Source organism: Phyllopteryx taeniolatus, chromosome 5, assembly GCF_024500385.1.
Source record: "Phyllopteryx taeniolatus isolate TA_2022b chromosome 5, UOR_Ptae_1.2, whole genome shotgun sequence".
NCBI lineage: Eukaryota > Metazoa > Chordata > Actinopteri > Syngnathiformes > Syngnathidae > Phyllopteryx > Phyllopteryx taeniolatus.
Genome location: NC_084506.1, coordinates 8,691,874 through 8,707,323, shown reverse-complemented (window position 1 = coordinate 8,707,323; position 15,450 = coordinate 8,691,874). Strand labels below are relative to the sequence as shown.

At 41.7% G+C, this 15,450-nt stretch overlaps 1 protein-coding gene and 1 long non-coding RNA gene across 8 annotated transcripts in view; one reads left to right on the top strand and one right to left on the bottom strand.

The window, feature by feature from the left end:
* Positions 1-15,450, top strand: part of btbd11b (BTB (POZ) domain containing 11b) — a 59,671-nt gene that overhangs the window by 2,603 nt on the left and 41,618 nt on the right. The gene's annotated exons all lie outside the window — the stretch shown is intronic.
* On the bottom strand, positions 6,861-14,925 carry LOC133477617 (uncharacterized). Its single transcript, XR_009788428.1, has 3 exons — positions 13,939-14,925; positions 8,415-8,509; positions 6,861-7,127 (listed from the first exon to the last, which is right to left on the bottom strand). It is a non-coding gene; the product is annotated as an uncharacterized LOC133477617 (long non-coding RNA).

Here is a 15,450-nt window from a genome sequence, read left to right as displayed (position 1 = left end):
TTCCAATTGTTTCCACTGAATTCCAGCTGATGCTAAGGCTGCAGCTAATGTTCTGCTTTCACCCTTACAACTACTCCAGATACTGTACATGATCTCACCTGCGTTAGGGCTGCACTCCAGTTTAAATTACAGCACACGTAGTCCAGATAATCCAAGGTAGCGCAACCGTAAAACGTCACACTGCACTGTAAGATCATATTGCTTAATGCCAGTATTGAGTCAGATTGTGTATTCAGTCCATTTGGCACACCACGTAAGAGGTGTGGCGAGTATTTAGAAGCGTATTACTCTGTCTCGGGTTGTGAAGAAGAGGTCTGGAAAGATGATGCAATGTAGGCTGGAACACTGGCATGTTGTGTGGTTCTTTAACAGGTGATTAACCCCGACGAAGTATAGTAGACAGGCTGTTTAGCTTCCAGCTGGCCAAATCCTGACGCACTGTTGGTTATCCAAGTTGGAAAGGATTTTACTATCCTTTTGAGATGCTGGTTATTTGGATCTGAAAGACTGATAATGTGGTATGTTGTATGGTTGGCATTGCAAATGACAATCTGTTCTCTGTTGTTTTACCTTTAAAAAAAAAAAAAAAAAAAAAAACAAGGGTTAAGTAACAAACAAAAGTTGTGCAGTGGAAAAAAAAAAAAACCAGAGCCACTCTCTGTCATGTTTAAGTTGAATGATCTATTCGGTCCTCTTCTTCCAATGAATTAGGAGTAACTGAGGTGATTTTGACATTATATTTTTGCCAGCCAATTTTTGGCTTCTATTTTTGTTCGAAGCACTTTGAATATTTTTATTCCATTCATTCCATCAGCACTTCCCCCATGTTTATCACAAATTCAATAAGACAGTTGTTGGACTGATTGTTTTTTTTTTTTCTTTGTTCACAGCATGCAATGAGTCATTCTGTTTTAAACCTGAGAAAGTCTTCTACTTTCTGGAACCATATTGACATCGTAGCAACATGACACCGTGTAACATGCCAATTGACTATCTGCCATACGCACTTTTGTCATTGAAGGACGTTACGTGATCATCAAATCATATTCATCCATGTCATTTATATATATATATATATGTGTGTGTGTATATATATATATACTCACACTACTCGTTAGAAAAAAACAACCGGGCTTCATCAGAAGCCTACAACGCAGAGCTGATAGTTTCCAACTAGCCCACAGGCCAAAGAGAAGAGCATAGGCAGCTGAGGGAGACCCTCCCAACCTGGGGTTACCCCAGCTGCTCATTTATAAAAGGTATGTGTAGTACAAGAAGCAGGTGGTGGCACGGTGGACGACGGGTTAAGACGTCTGCCTCACAGTTCTGAGGACCGGGGTTCAAATCCGGCCTCGCCTGTTTGGAGTTTGCATGTTGTCCCTGTGCCTCCGTGGGTTTTCTCCGGGTGCAGTGTATATTCACGTGGAGGGATTTTTTTCGTTATTGATCTCTTTAAATAGTGTCTCAACGTTACAGATGTACAGAACAAGCCTCAACAAAATCAGCGTCACCCAATACTGTCACGTCCGTTCTCACCTACTGCATCAGTTCTGCGATGGCTCATCTAGCATATGGTGAGCCTCCTACACACGCACGCACGCACGCACACACAAAGATGTATCGAGATGTCAGGGGCTCCTCTCTCAATGCGTGACTCAGTGTTAGTTGCAGGTGGGTGTTGGGTTTCCCTTCTATGGTGGCGGTATCCTGTCAGAACAGGAAACTACGCTATATGGTGAAATATTTCGAATAGTCCCCGCAAGGCCCAGGAACATAATGACTCTTTGATTTTTGGTAATGTCAGAGGCAATGTTTTGTCAAACATGATATCCAGGGCTCAGGAATAAGTACCACCTGAAGATTGTTATTATGTTTTTATTACACATGCAGTTATGCTTTGGCAATGATGATGGGCCTTTTAAGTCTGGGTTGGGGTTGCTTGGGCTTAAAGAGCTCATGGAAAATGTGACATTAAGTTTTAAAATAATATTATGTAATCTGTCTTGTATTTTCCACCCGATTTTGTATTAGGGCAATGTTTTCTTAGTCATTTAGATGGAGAGAGGGAAAAGTATACACGATTTGATCTCCGATCTACACCGCTGCTATAGTTTAATTGGATAAAGGTTCGATGTACATCCTCAATTGGCCTTTGATGTAATGAAGTAGCTGTTTTGCGCATAAACCCCGGGAAAAAAAAATGCTTCTCTGTAAATTGAAACAATCTGCATTTTTAACTGTTGTAGAGTATTTTGCTGAATCAGTAGAGCGACGATACCTAACCCATAAAGCAGAACATATGTTGCAACCGTTCGATGAGGAAAAAAAACCTCGAGATTGTGAATAAATGTGTTGTGTGTTCGTTGCCATAGCAGCTATAGCGTTACTGTGCTGCTTTGAGCTGTTTTATGATTCTGCCGTGGGCTTGAAAAGTCACTTTATTTTCAGGTTTTATGTTCCTTATCCAATAGTTTGCGTTGCTGTTTGAGCTTTGGTGCCTGGTGCACACATGCTGTGGGGAGGGCAGACAGGAATTAACAGGACGTGCAATAGTACCACTCTGTACCGGGGGGGGAGACCATTCCTCATTAATCCTGGGTGAGGTATAATACACCATAACCCAGGGGGGAAACCCTTGCACAAGAAGAAACTCTTTTTAATTGTTGTTGAGAAATAAGACCTTTTTCTAACTGGTCTAACTCGTGCTTTTCTTTCATTGACCAAAGTTTCATGTCCAATTCAATGTCCAACATTCCTACAATCCACAGAAGTATTGTCAAAATATCAATGTTTAAAAACCTATATACATATTATTTTACTCTTGGCTCAGTATTAGTTGCAAATGTCTCTTGATCATATAACAAACAGTATGCCATTTTTGCTGTATCAAAACCACAGCTGTACTGTATTCTATTGTATTCTGGTGAACATGCGCTAGCCTTAGTTTTCATTTGATACATTCATGCATGAGTAGAAGAACATAATTGATCTGTAGGATTGTGGCGAGTTCTCGGACAGATATGATTGTGTCACGACTCACAACAACTAGATCCACCAGTCATTTTGATGTGGTGGAGCTTCTCTTTAGTTTTGCTGAATTTTCTCATTTTTATGCAAGACCTTTTACACTGATATGAAATTCACTCCATAATAGCCTTGGCAATGTCAACACAGTAAGGCTGCAGTCATGGCTATAAAATCACTCTGCATAATTTCTTTGCTTTAATGTTTCCTGTCAATGTGAAAACCTAAAAGTATTTGGCCCTAGCTGCTTTATTTAACATTTTGGGAGTTATTTAAATCCATCAGGACACAAACTAAATATTTAGCATTTGTTTCAAGTTCTGGTCGGAGTACTTTATTCAGGCCCAGCTGATGTCATCACATCTTCCCATCTATTTAGGACTTCATATTTCATAATTTGCTGCAAATCCCAGAAGAAACTCAGGACATTAGCAGTCAAGCTCTGTGTATAGTACGCATGGGCATTTGACTCCATTTCCCCGATTGACTAAAGGAGAAGTTATGGATTGAGGAATTCTCTGTTTTATCGATAGAGAATCTTTTTTTTTTTTTTTTTTAATAGTCTGCAAAGAAGAGCTGCTGTAATGGGGGTCTTCGTAGGTCAGTTAATGTTCATGTTCTTTAGACCGCAAACTAGTTGAGATTGAATCTTCAGTGCCTCTGCTAGTTGCAGCCAAGTATTGTTTTCCATTTCCGTTTTTCCAGTTGGTTTGAAGCACGATCGCGGGAGTGCTGGAGCCTATCCCAGCTGTCTTCGGGCACGAAGCGGGGTACACCCTGAACTGGTTGACAGCGGATCGCAGGGCACATTTGAACAAACAACCAGTCGCACTCAGATTCACACCTACGGGCAATTTAGAGTCTTCAATTAACCTAGCATGCATGTTTTTGGGATGTGGGAGGAAACCGGAGTGCCTGGAGAAAACCCACGCAGGCACGGGGAGAACATGCAAACTCCACACAGGCGGGGTCCTCAGAACTGTGAGGCTGACGCTCTAACCAGTTGTCCGCCGTGCCGCTCGAATAGTTTAGCGATATTCAATTGCAGGACAAGTGAAACGTTTAGTGAAGTTAAAATATTGACTTTCCATTCTACCTTTCTCTCAAACGAACAAAAGAGCATCTGAAATGTTATGTTCTTGTGTAAACTTACTTTTTATAATGGATGAAACTAGGTTTAGAAAATGATATCCAATAGGACTTACTTTTAAAAGTAATTATTGGACTTTCGTTAAAGTGTTGGGGTGCAAATGTATGGGAATTCATGACTGGAAGGTTCTACACGTCTATTATTTCAGTCTTTTCAATACAATTTGTTGAGGAAACAAACTCAACACATGACAAAGAACACAGTTCAGCTGTAGGCTACAAATACAGAGCAGATTTAGTGCAGAAATAAACAACCTCTTCTTTTGGCATACCAGTCCTCCTATTGAATAATTATAGGCCCAATCGTTCACTGGAAGACATAATTATCCTTGAAAATAAAGAGCTCAATGAGCACTCTTGCAGTCTATTGTCATCATTGAATCTCAGACTGCTTGGTGGTTTGGAATTAGGCCAAAATAAAATGTTGTGCCACAAAATCTAACTTAACTTGGCCCACTCTTCCTTGCAGAATTGTTTTTATTCATCAACACTGGAGGCTTTTTGAGCACGAACGGCCTTTTTAAGGTCAAGCCACAGTATTTCAAGCGTATTCAATTCCAGACTTTTGAATAGGTCACTCCAAAACCTTCATGTTTTTTTAAAGCCATTCAGAAGTTGACCTACTGGTTTGCTACAGATCTTGTCCTGCTGCAGAACTCAGGTGCGGTTTAGCGCCAGGTCATGAACGGATGGCCGAACATTTTCCGTCAGGATTTGCTGGTACAGAGTAGAATTGATGGTTCCATTACTTACAGCCAGTTGTCCAGGTCCTGAAGGAGAAAAGCAGCCCAAGACCATCAGACGACCACCCCCATGTTTGACTGTTGGTATGATGATCTTTTATTCTGAAATGCTGCGCTGCACCAGATGTAACGAGACACACCTTCCAAAAAGCTCAACTTTCATCTCATCGGTCCATAATATATGGACCCAAAAGTCTTGGGAATTATTCAAATAATTGTTTTGCAAAAGTAAGACGAGCCTTTATGTTCTTTTTGGTCAGCAGTGGTTTTCGCCTTGGAACTCCTTTTTTAGATCTCTATTTTCACCACATTTTGAGATTTTGTCAGGACAGATTCTGTTTAAGTGATTTATTGATTGAACAGTTTTGGAGGTAATCAGGCTTGAGTTTGATCAGGGAAAACTAACCAAAAATTGCGATTAGCCACAATTAATTCATGACTTTACAAGTGGGGTCATTACTTTTTCACACAGGGCCAGATAACTTTGAATAGTATTTTTGTCCTTAATAAATGAAATCACCATTTAAAAAAAAAAAAAAAAAAGCATTTTAAGTTATATTTATATTTGTTTGATGATCTTTAAATTGGTTAATATTGTTTTAAAATAAGAGACAAAGTGGGGACAGACCAATAGTATTGATTTGTGAAGCAACCAAGAACATGTATTAGAATAAGGAAATGTGCTTGTCTTCCGTCACTGATGTCAGCAGGCTCACACAGGTTTTGACCTAAATGTGGGTCGGCCAATATCTGGCTGAAAATCAAACATGTCATCAGAACACATAAAATTAAAAAAAAAAAAAAACTACTGAGTCTATTTTGGGGGAACATTTTTCTGCAGACATCGTTTTTAAGTCCAAAACTACAGAATAAGTGCCAGTATTCGCAGTAGTAGGTAGTTTTCGCCTTGGAACATGGATGCCATATTTACGCAATCTCTTCCTTATTGTTGTGTCATGAACACTGACCTTAACTGAGGCAAGGGAGGCCTGCAGTTCTTTTAGAAGTTGTCCTGAGTTCCTTTGTGGCCTCCTGAATGACTCGTTGCTGTTCTCTTGGGGTCATCTTTGTAGGCCGGCCGAAAAGATCTCTTTCTGAAGACATCCTTTTTCAGTCCAAAACAATGGAATAAGTGCCAGTGTTCGCACTATTAGATAGATCCTTCAAGCAAACCTTTTTGTTTCCAGAAAAAAAGCGCTGTTGTTTTTACAAGGTTGTTATCATGTAAATGTATTCCTTAATTAAGGAGTCCAAGTCAGAGATATTTTCCAATATGAACCCATGACTGGAAAATACTACACAGTACATCAACAAGAGCTTGTAATTATTTTCTTCAAACTCTTGTTTTTTTTTTTTTGTCAGAGTGCTCAGTTTTTCATTTCAGAGAGCGCAAAGTCCTGACCAATCAAATAAGCCCAAGAGAAGAAACCAATTGAGCCTGAGCGACCTCAAAGAGGCTGTGAATCTGCTAGTGCTAGTGATTCTTTTCCACTTGAGCAGGATCTCATTACCTCTACTGAGACTTCACAGCACTGACCTTCAAACATGGGCCAGTGCATGTATTTATAGTGGATATATGCACATGTGTGTTACTGTGAATAAGTCATTTTCCATCAAGGTGCAAATCCAGGAGCTTAAATATTTAACATCATTTTAGTGAGATTGAGAGCTTTTCAGTAGTCTCCCCCTGGCCAACTACTGCAGTGTCTACTGTCTCCCTGCGTTTTTTTTTTTTCTTTTTGGTTTTGGTAATACTTTCAAATACCATGTGTTAAATTGCACAGACAGACAACAAAAATCATTTGTGATTCTACAAATCTAGCACATTTCGCCACATAGAACAACAGAATTGCTCAGACTTCTTGCTGCTAGGCAGAATGCATGGAGTGCAATCTTTCGCGCACTCAGAGGCCAATGGAAAAATTGGCCGACCGTAGTAGGCTGTTTGAATGATAAACGAGGAGTTGACAAGATCATGCCCCTGGACATGCTGAACAGGAACACCCACACACTAAGGAAATTACTCCAAAGAATCATCATAAGAATTGTAAATGTTCTTGTCGTGAGTCTCCAACTGCAGTTTTCTTTTCACCGCAGTCTGAATGGTAATACTGTAGCTCTGGTGGACAAATGGTGGACAGCGTTGATAGCACCGCTAAAGACAGACACGCGTGTCCACCATGACAGATCACCTCCAGGTCAACCTAGAATCTGTGAAGAGACAGCGCTATGTGAGAGAGTGACAAAACAGCAAGACTGCTCATGCTTGCTGTCAGCAGTAAGTGTTTGACATCATCTCAGTTTCTCCATTGCCTGCTTGCTAGTCGAGTCCAACTATTGTTTTGAAATAGTTGAGGTCCATCTGAGTGAGTTTGCGCAACCCGCGCCTGAATTTAGCATGTGGTACAGATTACAACGAGAAGGTATATGGACTATAGGTTCATGACAAATTTTATTGCTAACATATGCTGCCTTGTGCCTGTTTCCATGTTTTTTTCCTTATGTGGATCCAAAACTGGCATAGAACAAAAGACAGATGTGAAAAGACAGATGCAGGTATAACGGAATATTTTTCCTTCACCTTACAAAAATGCGTGTCCAATACCTAAAATCTGAAAGGTGACTATTACTTTAGACACATAATTAAATAAAGAGGAATTTTCCAGGAAAACAGCCACATAGCTACCCTTGTGCACTGGCCCCAGACTTGTCAATGTGTGCTGATTAAACTTATTGTATAATCACTGTTTTAATGGACAGAATGTAAGAGTGGCTCACAAGAGAGATTTAAGAATTGCCAAAAACATACATCCGCTGCAAATGCATCTGTCAGTTCGGCAAATGTCGTGTTCGAGCCGCGTGATGTTATAGCTCAGATTCACATGATCTCACAGCTTGAAAATGCTTCTTTCTTCAAAAAGCTATTACAGGTTACGACCACTGGGAGGAACAGGAAAATGATTTTTCTTTTTTATCGTTCACTTCTATCATGCCAACCCAAAGACCAAAATACATTGACAAAATAACTTGTTTCTTCTGTGACTTGCAAGTGTGTCGTTAAAACAAGTGTTCAAATAATGTTTTCTTTCGAGAAGAATACCTTTCCTTGCTATGTCTCTTGGTGCTTTTTCCGTTTAATTACCAGTACACTTTATGAAAAGGTATTCACGAAGCAAAAATGTGAACTCTAAATGTTTGATGCATGAAACACAAACTTTCATCAACAGGGAGTAATATATTGTATCTTCCTGGCATCCCATGCACGAAGCCGCATTATCTCAATTTTGGAATTTTAGGAACATCATAAAAAGTAGTCTCACCGCCAAATAACAACTCAATTTTGCTGCAGAGCTGATTTTTGCTTTGAAGAGTTCATGAAATGTCAAAAGTTGTTCATTCTTTTTTCGAACTTCTACTGCTATGAAGCTTTTAACTGTAACTGATTCCCACAGCAAAGCCAAGAGATAACATTAATAGCCTTCCTAAAAGTTTCCTTACTTTTCCTGAAGCACCACTGTTGTAAGGCCTGTTTTATGATGACTGATGACGACTTCTGACTCCTTGGTTGCAGCTTTGTAGTGTGGCGGTGTCATCTATAAGACAAATGAATAGGAGAGGCACTGAGATAAAGCCCGAGTCCTTTGCCCTCTCCCACCACGCAGTTAGCAATAACAGAGGGAGAGCTCCTTGGGGCTGATGAGTGATGTTGACCAAAGTGTTACCCCCCCCCCCCCCCCCCCCCACCCAGAGGGAGCAAAAAAAGATAATCACATCGAAATCACAGTGTCCGTGTCCGGGAAGCTGAGGGGAATGTTGAGTAACAGTATGCCTCAGGAAATGACTTAAAGGTCAGAGGACAAAGACGTTAAAAACGTTCTTGATAACTCTCGAACCCCTTTACAAACCACTTCTGCCATTTCGAAGTGATGATATAGCAGCTATACAGCAGTTAAATCGATAAATATGATTCCGAATGCGCCTTCTGCTTTTTGCATCCAGCGCCTTCCGGTCTTCGGCGCTATCCGGCGCCGTGACGTCACGCGAACCAAACGGCCTGTTCATTCGGCGTTGTGGGCTATTGTTCCATGCTGTTGTTCCCGTCCTTGTATATTTGTTGTCACATGATTTAGTGACGTCGCGATGGATTATTGTGTGGCATTTGGTTGTAAAATGGTTCAGGCAGTGGCAAGAGTTTCTTTGGCTTTCCAAGTGAAAAAGGAATGCGTGACCAGTGGATAGGGAAAGTCAATCGACAGGGGAAGAAACGTGGTCAGCTATGGGTTCCTCGCAAGCATTCCAAACTCTGTGCACTTCGATCCTGCGTCTTTCGAGAAAGACTTAGCAGAAAGCATTGGATCCACGCTTATAGTTAGGCAGAGACTGAAACCAACTGCCGTGCCAACTATTTTTCCTACGGCCATCGGGCTCTCAACTGCTAGCACGCGAACTAAATCTCGCAGCCGCCACGGCGGCGACGGGGCGCAGACAAGAGGTGAGGATTTCCTTGTATATACCTACGACTCTATTATGGTTACTATGCAGTGGGCAAAAAAACCCAAAAAAACAATCACGCAGTACTTTTCAGTACTGTCGTCTGTACTTTTGCCTATATGACAAGCGTATAATACGTATAGACGTGCTAAAAAATATTGCCCCCCCTGGGTGCCATTATTTCAAGCCACGTATATAAAAAGACACGCTTGTGGCATACCATCACGTCGACCCAGTGGCCACTCTCTTTTTCTGTTGTACACATGCTACTTGGCTGCTCGTCGTCGTCGCTGTCAGGTTCCGACCTCCCGATCGGTTCAAACGTGTACGCTTTGACGATGCCAAGTTCAGTTGGGTGCTCCTGTACGTCGAAATCCTCCTCCGCCTCATATTCCAACACGTTGCTCGCCGTTGCGTCTAGAGTGTAGCGCGCTGTGTTTGTCAATTGTTACGTCGCTTCCGGTTTGCCCTTGCGGTGTCTTGAGCTTCGGGTATGTTCGGGGAGTGCTCAATACGCGTAATAAAAACCTCATTTTTAGCTAAAGTACAGTTGACAACTTGCTGGAAGTGACCTGCATGTATTACATAACATATACACAATGCAAATATGACTTTTAACTGACCCCATAAGATCTTTGACCTCTGACCTTGAATCCTTTCGGGCAATGAGTGGACATTTCTTTGAGCCCACCGCAGACTGTCTTTCTGCTCTTCTTCATTGCTTCTTGTCGACCTGTCATCAATTCATATGAAACCAAGCAGTGAAAGACTAAGTGATTGGGGGGGGGGGGTTGTAATGACTATGACGCAGATGCAAGCACTCAACTTGTCAAGAGGTGTCCCTCGCACACTCTTTGCAGAAAAATACTGTAAATACTGTAAGGCAAGCATCAGCAATGTTGGTTTCTTGAGGGTCACACAAATGAGTTATGATAAAGTCTTTAAGCACATCTGTCTCACAGTTCTGAGGACCGGGTTCAAATCCGGCCTCGCCTGCGCGGAGTTTGCATGTTCTCCCCGTGCTTGCGTGGGTTTTTTCTAGGTACTCTGGTTTCCTCCCACATCCTAAAAACATGCATGGTAGGTTAATTGAAAACTCTGGCTGCGATTGGCTGGCGACCAGTTCAGGGTCCAGAGTCATCTGGGATAGGCTCTAGCACACCCGTGACCCTAGTGAAGAAATGAGGGACGGAAAATGGATGGATGGATGAATGAAGCGCTGTCCCATTGAGGTGTGATGAAGGCATTGACCACAAAATAGAAAAACATGATTAATGGTCACCTTTATGTACTTAAACACTGCTTTATAATTGACAAATGTGTTTGGTGAGCTACAAAATGTGTTGTTATTTTTAGGTTTCTGTCTGCGCTGCTTGCACAGACTCAGCGGAAAATAAAGCGTCATTAAAGAACCTTAAGAAACTCACTGTGCTTTACTTGAAAGTACTAAACTACGTAATGAGCAGCAGTATCTTGCGCTCCACTTTGCTGAACATGCCTTCCAGAACAGCTTATGCTGAGTTACTCTGAGGGGAAACCCAACAAATAGTCTTCTTTTGAGATCTTATATTTTTGGAACATTGGGCGCTGGGCAATCTTGAATGGAAATTTTAGCTGTGCAGTGAGAGTTGCATTGGAATTTACTCATGTAGTAATACATTTGCCATTAATCTAATAGTAGTTGGCCCTACATTGTACAGAAATGGCTCTTAAATGTAGCATAGCTCATCTTTAAATGTGCATCCCGCTGAGCTTTAGGACTTAGCCCGCTAATTAATTTTCTTAAGGAAATGAAACAGTTATTCTGTACAATCAGCAGCCATTATCTGGTGGCTGCAGGAGATAGCGGTCATTAATAATCTTTAACTACACTGTCAGGACATGACAGGATGTTCAGCGAGAACTTTGCTGATGAAACGTATCCCTTGACATTACAACACACAGAGCCTCCCTTGGCCTGTTTGAATGAGAACGCACGCTGAAAACCATGTGTTGTGGTCACGTTGGTTTGGGGATTTTTCAGCTCACATGAAAGTTCCTAGTCACGTCGAGAAATTTCAATGATGACAACAAATCCTCTGACACAATCATAGCTGATGATGGGCTGCCGTATTAACAAATATTACCATCAACGCATCAACCGTCTCTGGATCCATATCAGAGGAAAGCTGAGGTCGCTGTGATTGGATTTACCACAGTCTGTGATGCTCTTCATTGCCAAGCTTCCTGCTAGTCAAAGGGCAAGAGCAGGATGGACCAAGCGAGAAATATTTTCCCGTTGGGGGAAGGATTTGGACAGTGACAGAGCGGTACCTTGACTTACAAGTTTAATTTGTTCTATGACCAAGTTCGTAACTCAATTTACTTACTGAAATGTTTCTAAATGCCATTAATCCATTCAGGTCCCCCACCAAAACACCACAATTCTTTTTTGTTACAATGTTTTTCATTTAAAAAAAACCCCCCAAAAAACTGCACCATTTTGTAAAACATAACATCAGAGAAATAAACAGGTTTTATTGATTGCAATTCAGCTGAAAGTCTCACGCAAACACACACACACATTCTTAAGGATTCGTGTGTTGACGTGTGCTTTTAAGGGGCGTGGTCTTGTGAGTGATGTCAGGAGCTGTGACTCCACCTTGGGTTGGCCGTTTACTATGCGGTTAGTTTAGTGTTAACGTCTGCTCCCTGCTCCTTGCAAGTGTTTTCACTTTGTATTTGTGTGTTAGGCTGTCTTTTTCCATTCACTAAACATCTGAAAGTACATCGTGATTGCAGCTCCCCACTTTCCCCCCCCCCCCCATTTCACTCAAGTCGGTGTATCTGAAGCTCACTCTTAACTCTAATTTTTGCTCACAACTTAAAGCAAAACTCAAAAAAACAACAACTGTGGTTTGGTATTTTTTTTTCCAATTAATTAGTTTTTTCCTTTGAATTTTTAATTACATTTTTTTTTCAGTGAATAATCAAGTAATTGGATAAAATATATTTTTGCATTTTACCAGATTAAATAAGGCCCGTATGAAGTCGCAGTCTCGTCGCAGGCATACTTGTCATCATCGTAATGACCAAGCCACAAATTCGGCGGTAGTCATAATGAACAGAAAACTAGCAGGTCTAGCATTATGTTCGTAAGGTACATAAACATTAATCTCACTAATTTGCGCTACGATCATTTTAAGCCCCCCACTTCGTTCTTTTTTTGTGTGTTCAGGGTAGATGTTGTAATATTGGAAATGTGCTGTTGTAGTATGCGAGGGCCGTGTTACTATTACGTCACGGTCTTCGCCTTGTTGTTCTGTTACCACACTTTTGACATTTTCTGTCTTTTTTTCTCACATTTTTCTTCCCTTCCGTGGTCGCCATCTTCCCGCGCTCTCAATCAAATAGGTCCGCTTCCTCCTGCCTCCCTTGCGTAGGCGATGTAAGCGTGTTGTGCCACAACAACAGTAACCTGTGCGTCCCTTGAGCTTTGCAATTAAATAAACGGTTCCCCAAGGCAGAGAAAATTCCTCGAGCATTTTTTTGTAATCAAGCTTCTCAAAATACTCGAGGGCTTGTTTTGCCCCGAGTACTTATCAATTCAGACCTGAATTTTAAAAGCCACCTAAAAGGTCTTACTAAAGCCTGAGCGAATTGTCACACAGTGTGCGGGGTATTGAGTGCCCATAAAGACAATAATAAAAAGAGTTTTACTTGTAAAGCCAGCACGTCATAGTCCATCATATCGTCAACTTCACCGAGCAATCAAGTACAGGTACTGTATGTGCCTGTTATCAGAAGCAAACGCTGTTTGCTAACACTAATCTCTACATTCAACGAACTCAGTGCATCTCTGCTTACCTTTTGGCTTTGACTGCATATCGAAATCAAATCAAATCTATTTATATAGCACTTTTCATACATTCAAATGCAATGCAAAAGGCTTTACAGAAATGAAAACTGACAGAAAATTACTAGTATAAATGCAAGAAGTATACCCCTCCACACACACACACACACACACACATTTAAACATGCAAACCCGCACATACACACGCACACAGCACACATTGTTTAATAGTCTATATACCGTCCATGGCGAGGCACTGTTATTTAGACGACTTTGTCCTGCTTTTGAAATCTGATACAATGTTCTGACAGCTAAAGTTAGCCTACTAATATTCAACTAAAAAGTTTGAATTTGAGAAACTTTTCTCCAGGTACTCCGGTTTCCTCCCACAACCCAAAAACATGCATGCTAGGCTAATTAAAGACTCGAAATTGCCCATAGGCGTGAATGTGAGTGTGAACGGTTGTTTGTTTATATGTGTTTGATTTTTCTACCGTTTAGCCACATTGGCTAAGCGGTTTCATGACCCAGTGCCAACCCTGATTATTTTATTGCAAGAGTTAAATAAATAAGATGCAGCGTGTTATTTGGAAAAACAGGGGGTCATATTGACATTTTCTGCTCACTGATTGTTGGTTGGTATTACGAATCATATGCGAGCAGCTCAGTCCAAGTGTTTGAATTATGTTCTCTCACCTGTTGTGTTCTGTGGGTGTCAGATTCCTGGAGGGATTGAGATGAATGTGTCATACTGTGTCTCTGATCCTTCACCCTGCGTGCATTCATGTCTGCTTTCTTGCCTTTTGCCCACAGTCACGTCCCAATCGAATGAACTCTGCTTGAGCTAAGCGGCACTGGAATTATAATATAACATAAGCAGCACAGTTCCAGTCTGGTGTCGGAACTATTCTATGTGGGAGTTTGGCCGAAACATCAGGGAGCAGTTGAAGATGAAAGTAGAATGAATTCAACACAGTTTGTTTGCTGGGGAATCTGCAATTGTCACCAAGAAATCAATTGAATCAAACACACAACCTTTTGAAATCAGTACACAATAGTGTTTGATCAGTGCGTGAGATACCTGAGAAATGGTCATATGAGTTTTCAGCGGTTTTGGCATCTTCGCAATACTTACAGCAGCCAATCGATGCGCTGTCGATTCTGTTTGTTAACAGAAGATAAAATGTCCGTTTTTATATCTTGCAAACTCTGTAGAAATATTCCAAATGTATGCCTGGGTGTCTGTGTCCCCATTCTCACTTTGACAGGTCCTCTGCCTGATTTTGAGATCAAACAGTACGAAATGTCGTATTGAACAATAAGCAACCCATCTGCTACGACCAAAGTTTAAACAATGCTTCTATGCGTGAGAGTACAAAGACTTCTCTGGGAGTTGAGTTCAGGCTAGTCTTGTTTTTCCTCTCCTCGTACCTTGCGGGCAGCTCGCCAGCCGGGCTGGCCGTCGGCCACCCCTCCCCCGTTTCCCCTTTTGTGCGGGCACGCGGCTCGGTGAACGCGAGCCGGGCTCGAACGGGCATGGCTTCCCGGCCTAAACGTGGGCCTCCGCTAAGCGATCACAGCCGCTACTACGAAGGGTACCGGGTCCGCTCCCAGCCAAGCGGGAAATTGCCAGCGAGCCACGAAAGAGCCAGGAAGAGAGACGTCCGGTTCTCCCAAGAAGGCGTGACGACCAGCCATTTTTCTCCTCCCGCCTCTCTTTTTCCCTTTGTTTTCATTTTTCTCCATCTTTTTCCTCTGCAACCGAATTGCGTTGCTTCCGCAGCAGCTTCCAAAGAGAGACCACCCCCAAAGACCATCTGATCTGCATTCGTGAGTCGACACTGCAATCCTTACTATGATGTACAACATCAGTGCTTAATAATTGTGGGGAAACTACTAGCTTCGTACGAAATCCCAACTTTGCCTTCTCACTCTCTGACTCAACACATTAAACGCTCACACGCTCATTTAGCTTAGCCCAGCGACCACACACCTCTTTTCCATTTGCCTCATTTTCTTTCTTTCATTTACCCTTAGTGTTATTGTCTTTTGTAGTTTGCAGTTGTAGTCGTGTGTTTCATTAAATACACCACAAAATTCCACTCTTGGTCGTATTTTGTGTGTGTTCTGAATTTAAGTAGACCTCTGTAACCTAGGACTCAAAATGTCGTAGAGTGTAGCAACCTCCAGATTCCGAGACTGATTTTC